Below are 6,759 nucleotides of genomic sequence, written 5' to 3'. Positions count from 1 at the left end.
TATAAATTAAAAATACACAAAAATGAATTATTTTAGCTTCCATTATATCAGTTTTCCTCTTTAAAAATCTTCTTAATAGAATCATTATCGCATTTCTACCCTATTATGCTTAATATTTTAAACCTCCCCCTCATCATTTATGCAAGTTAAAAATTGCTATTGCTATTATTATTATTATTGACATTTACATATCTCAGTCAAAATACTGAAAGTTTTGTGGTTATTGAAATAATCAGAGAGGTATGCTCCACTTATTGAAACATTAAAGTTAACTATCTTCAACAGAGCTTAAGATTGTAGTGGTTAACCGAATGTATCCTGATGGAATACATCATACACAATGTAGAGAAGATAGGTATTGTCTATGAGTCATTAGCTAATTTTTAAAATTGATTATTTAAGATGGCCCTTTGTTGTATTAGGTGAAGTCAATAATCATTATTCCCTAATCAAAGAGGAAATTAAGTGTTAATTAGCAGGATATGAAGTGTGCAATAGTAGTTAGAATGTAAGCTGTATTTTCCCACTGGTACCATATGCTATCTGGGGACCATAAAGTCAATAAATTGACTGCTGATCATTAACTGAATTTTTTTAACTCTGCAACATAATATTAAGGATCGTAAGTTGAGTTACTCACTTCACAACATAGTAGTTTTTGTACTGAAATTTTAACTTGTGAAAAATTGAATGTTTTGCTAAATGATAATTATTTTATAGTTTGGCTTTCACAAATCCTTTGCATATAGTTTATTATTAATTAGGTCTTTCCCTTTAAGAACCTGAAATCTGTTTAGGCAAAGTTTTATTTCTTTTTTTCATGTAAGATAATGAACTAACCTTTGAACAAAATTATAGATGTGACCATAATAATTTTAAAAATGTGAATTAAAGTGAACTTTCATATTAATAAAAATTGTTTAGTTATCATCATTTGAAATACCTGATCTTTAATTAGTGTTGTCTTAGAACTGCCATATTTTATGCTCTTAATTATTGTGCTATATTTGACTTGATCTTGAAGACTGACCTTTAAGATACTTTAAGTTGATATCTCCACAAAATAAAGGGATAAATACAAAGACTTATTTTTTTATATTTTGTGAAAATAATTTTGAATGTTATCTTTAAATATTATAGATACAAGATAATTCTAATACGGCAGCATCTGTTAATATTTATCATTTTCCTTGCAAAGAACATATTTGTACATTTTTCATTACCTGTTAGAATTTATATGCTTACCAAAATCATACTGTTCATTTAATATCAGTCATTCTGTGAACTCTGGAATGGTTAATAGCCACCTGGGGATGAAAACAAAAGGACACAGCTGTTTCCCTGATTTATCAGGAACATTTGGGAGCCTTCTAGGCCCCAAGTGAATTCCAAGCATATTGTCTCACTTTAGTAAAACTAGGAATCTTGGCTCTTCTGGGTGTGGGTGAGACAAAATCAACCGATGATTAAAATGAGGGTGCTTTACATTTTCATTTACAACTTTCATTGTCCCTGTAATCATTTGGGACAGGTTCTTAGTCTTACACAAAATTTGTTTATTGCTCAATATTACTTTGCTTTTGTTACATGTAACTGAAAAACATAGACTTATACAATCCAATATATAAATACCCTATTTACCATCTTTTATGAATTCTGGTAACTTTCTATTTACATGCTGTATTGAGAGTAGTGTGATTCACATGCTGTGTAATTAAGGCCATTTCTCCCTTAAGCCTTTTTGCATTTTAGGTACATATATATGATCATAACCTTTGGTTCACCACAGGAAGCAATCATAGACATCTTTTCCAGCATACCCTCACATTATTCTGCCACCTTGGACTCCACAAGTGTCCCGCTTCCAGAAAAATGCCAAAAGTTTGAAAAACAGAGTGGGCTCACCACAGGAAGCAATCATAGACATCTTTTCCAGCATACCCTCACATTATTCTGCCACCTTGGACTCCACAAGTGTCCCGCTTCCAGAAAAATGCCAAAAGTTTGAAAAACAGAGTGGGCTCTCCTACTTTAGAATGATGCTGAAGTTTCCCATCTGAGTGGTAGAACATTGCAACCTTCCTTCTGGACCTTTAACAGAAATCAGGACGTTTCCTGAATTGGGATTTAAAAAAAAAAAAAAATCTGAGTCTGAATTCATTCAATGGCAGTGTGTTGTCGTGTTTGTTTTGTTTTAAAAGATGATGAGAATAGAAGGAAAGGTGCAAGACATGAACAAGAGCTTAAATGCAGGAAAATATTAGATCATGAATTAATGTCAACGTTGTGGGAAGAACTAGTGCAGAAAAGGGAACTTGAATCAGAGTGGACATGCATTCTAATTTGGGTAGGGACAGTACCAACCTCATTAAGGACTGTTCCAGTTAAAGAAGGCAATGGAATTCTGTTTAGATAGAAGAGAAGACAGGAAGATGCTTCTAATTCCAAAATGAACACCAGGAATATTTCTGCTGCTCTAGCTTTTGTATGCCTGAGAAAAAAGCATGAATTTGTGAAACAAGAAGTCCACTCGCTGCCGTCAAGTTCGCTCCCACTCATGGTGGCTCTCTGTTAGGTGTTGGAGGTTGTAAACCTTAGCGGAAGGAGAGTCTCTCTTTGATGTGGTTTGTAGGTCAGTGGCACAACTCACCAACACTACACCCCCAGAGCTCCCTAGCAAGAGAAGACAGTAAAAGAATTGAGATGTTTACAAAGCTTGTGAAAGTGTTTTCAAGGGTTGATTCTAGAATTATATTGAAAATGACATAGATCTATATTGTGAAAATTGATAGGAACAAAAAACCATTTAGAGAATATATTAAAAATTAACTCGTTGCTATTGGATTCGAATCAACTCATAGAGCACCCATGAGAAGATTTTCTAAAGCTTTAATCAAACAGGAGGTGATTTGCCCTTCTTCCTCTTTCAGAGCTGCTGAGGGCCTTTGGGGTACACTCCCTAAACAATGTGTCATTTTTGTGAAAAATGTTAAAATTGGGTACCAGCTAGGGTCATTCATTCAGTGTGGGTCCTGCCAGGCACCTACTCTCTCCAGTAGCCACCAGCCAACAGCACTGCCAGCACCCCCACCCCCAGGACGTCGAGCTTCACCATCTAGGCCCCTTCTGCCATTCAGATCTCATGGTTCATGTGGCCAAATGACACCATTGTCACTGGTAATGTCCATGGGAGACCATCCTGAAGATGATCGAGGTGGCAGAAGCCATCATCAGCACCCTCCACTGCAACAGTCAGATTGGCGAGCTCTCTGTGACTACTGCCCTGGCCTAAGTTGAGCACACTGACTTCCTGGCACCCGTGTGCATTGGTGAGGTGACTGAGATTACCTATACCTCTAATTCTCTGTGGAAGTCCAGTTCAATGTGATGTCTGGAAACATGCTCAGAGGTACAAAAAAATTGACCAATAAGGCCAACCTGTGGTGTGTGCCCGTTGCTAAAGAATGTAGACAAGACCTCAAGGGGGGCCTCCATCATATATTCTCCCCAGAAGCAGTAGGAGGAGGGCTGGAAGCAGTACAAAGCCCAGAAGCTGTAACACATGGAGACCAACAGGAGGAATGGGGACATCATACAGTCAGTTCTCAACCCAGAGCTGAACAGCATTACAACCACTCCAGTTTGAACCACGTGGTGGGCCCTTCAGCCTGCACCTTGCATGGCTTTGTGCACAGAGGTGTCATAAAACTCATGGATGAGGCGGCCAAGATTGTGGCTTCATGCCACTGTGAAACCAGCATCATCACGGCTTCTGTAGATGCTGTTAATTTCCGCAAAATCAGTAAAGGGTGTGTCATCACCCCTTAGGGATGTATATCCTTAACCAGCAATAAGTCCACAGAGATCAAGGTCCTGGTGGACGCTGTGACAGCTCACAGCAGCAGTACCGGTTTGCCAGTGCCTTCTTCACCTGTATGTCCCTGAGCCAGGAGGACAAGTCACTGCCTGTGCCCCAACTGGTGTCAACTGGTACCTGAGACAGAAGATGAGAAGAAGCACTTTGAGGAAGGCATGGGGTGGTCCCTGCAGAAGAAGGCCAAGCAGCAGGGCCAGGCAGAGCCCCAACCCTAGACACCTGCCTAGCTTGGGCCTCAAACAGCTAAAGAAGGGACCCGGTGCATTGAATCCCTTAGGAGTTGCCCCCACAACCAGAAACCCAGTTTATATTGAGAGCTAGTGTTGTGTGAAGTGTTTGTAAAATTTACCTGTGGAGAATAAAACCCAATTGCTCCTTGGGGGCAAGTATCTTGGAACACCATCTCACATACTTTGGGCATGTTGTCAGGAGGGATCAGTCCTTGGAGAAGGACAACATGCTGGGAAAGCCAGAAGGTCAGCACAGGAGAGGAAGACCCTGGTTGAGATGGATTGATACAGTGACTGGGGTAATGGGGGCAGGTGTATCAGATACAGTGGGATTGGCCTAGGATAGGACAGGGTTCAGAGCTATTGTGCGTAGAGTCACTATGAGTCCCAGGTGACTCGACAGCACATAACAACACAGCGCCCTGCCTTTTCTTGAGTGATTCTCACTGTCTGACACAACTGTCTTTGTAGCCATAGTTACTGTGTTAATCCATCTCATCCAGGATCTACCTCTCCTGTTCTGTCCCTCCACCCTTCTAAGCCTGATGTCCTTCTCCAAGGTAATACCCCTCCTATGTATATATCAGGTTACTTGCATTTTGTTAAATTTATGTGTTGTTAATGTTTGGTGACATCATGTTGCATATGTCCCATAGCAACAGCAGATGAACAGCAGATCTGAACCCTATCTTGTCCTGTGCCATCCTCATCATCTCTGACATATTTAAGCCAATTGCTGAAGTCGCTGTATCAGTCTATCTGGTTGAGTGTCTTGCTATCTTTCAGCAACTCTCTACCTTTCCAAACATGATGTCCCTCTCCAAGGAACAGCCTCTCCTAGCAACATGGCCAAAGTATGTGAGATGAAACTTTGTCATTTTTGCCTCCAACTTGCAGTCTGGCTACACCTTCTCCAAGACATGCCAGTTTACTACTCTTTTGGCAGTCCATGGGATATTCAGTATTACTCACTACCACCACAGCTCAAAGACAACAATTCTTCTTCTGTCATCCTTATTCATAGTCTAGCTCTCCAATACATAGCAAGAGATTAAAAAAGACCATGGTCTGAATCAGATGCACCTTAATTCCCAACTGATATCACTGCTTCTCAATAATTTGAAGAGATACCTGCCTGCAGATTTTCCAGTGCAATATATCTTCTAATGTTCTGACTGCTGCAGGTACCAAAAATGTTCATTCTGGATCCAGAAAATAAAGTCGTTTGCAATTTCAATCTTTTCTCCACCATACTACTCCAGTAATGAGAATTTTTCTTTTCTGGATGTTGAGATGCAATACATATTGAAGGCTATATTGTTTGATCTTCTGCAGCAAAAAGTCCTCACTTTCAAGAAGATTGTATCCTTTGTATAAAGTAGTTTATGAATGAGTTGCCCTCTAATCCTGGTGCCACATTCTTCTTTATAGAGTCCAGCTTCTCAAATAATGTGCTCAGCATGCAGATTGAATAGTTATGGAGAGAGGATACAACATCTGATATATACCTTTCTTAATTTTAAACCATGTAAGGTTTCTTTGTTCTGTTCATGCAGAGCCTTTTGATTTAGACATAGGTCTCAGGTGAGCAGAATTAAGTATTCTGGGATTTCCAGTATTCTCAATGTTAGTCATAATTTGTTATGATCCACACAGTCAAATACCTTTGCATAATCAGTAAAGCACAAATAGATATTGTTCTGGTATTATTTGCTTTTAGTCAGGACCCATCTGACATCAGCAATGATATACCTGGAGCCACGGCATTTTTTAAACCCAGCTTGAATTTATGGCAGTTCCCTGTCAATGTACTGTTCGAGCCAATTTTTTTTAATTATTTTCAGCAAGATTTTGCTTGAGACTGATAATAATGATAATTTCCCCCACATTCTGTTAGATCACCTTCTTGGGAATGGGAGCAACAATGGATCTCTTTGAGGCAACTATCCTCCAAATCTCCTGCCATAGGTTGGTGAGCACATCTAGGCCTTTGTCTGTTAATTGAAACATGTCAGTTGGTATCCCATCAAACTGAGCCTTATTTTTTTTGCCACTGCCTTCAGTGCAGCTTGATCTTTTTCCTTTATTACCACCGATTCTTGACCATATGGTACTTCCTGAAATATTTCAGTGACAGCCAGTTTCTTTTTGGTATAATAATTCTGTGTATTCCCTCCATCTTCTTTTGATGTTTCTTATATCATTCAAGATTTTGCCCATACCATTTCTCAAATTGCAACTCAAAGCTTAAATTTTTTTTTCTCTTCTTACAGCTTAAGAAATGCTGAGTGAGTTCTTCTCTTTTTATTCTCCAATTCCAGTTCTCTGAACATTTGGTTATAATTTTTGTTTTCTCTTCTCTAGCTGCCCATTTAAGTCTCCGGTTTAACTCTTTTACTTCATTGTTTCTTCCCTTTGTTTAGGCTTCTCGACATGCTAGTTCAATTTTCATAGCCTCTTCTAACATCTATTTTGGTTTTTCTTTCTCCTTTTTCTTGACCTTTTATTCTCTTCATGGGTGATAACCTTGATGCTATTCCACAACTTAATCTGGTCTTCAATCATTAGCGGTCAATGCTTCACACCTATTCTTAAGATGGATTTTAAATTCAGGTGGGAGAGACTCAAGATCATGTTTTGCTTTCCATTGAG

At 39.0% G+C, this 6,759-nt stretch overlaps 1 pseudogene; it reads left to right on the top strand.

The window, feature by feature from the left end:
- The first annotated feature begins 3,128 nt into the window (after positions 1 to 3,128).
- On the top strand, positions 3,129 to 4,092 carry LOC102872798 (annotated as a pseudogene).
- The last annotated feature ends 2,667 nt before the right edge of the window (positions 4,093 to 6,759 follow it).

Source organism: Elephantulus edwardii, unplaced genomic scaffold (assembly GCF_000299155.1).
Source record: "Elephantulus edwardii isolate Elephantulus edwardi_28Jun2011 unplaced genomic scaffold, EleEdw1.0 scaffold00043, whole genome shotgun sequence".
Taxonomy (NCBI): domain Eukaryota; kingdom Metazoa; phylum Chordata; class Mammalia; order Macroscelidea; family Macroscelididae; genus Elephantulus; species Elephantulus edwardii.
This window is presented reverse-complemented; position numbering and strand designations above follow the sequence as displayed.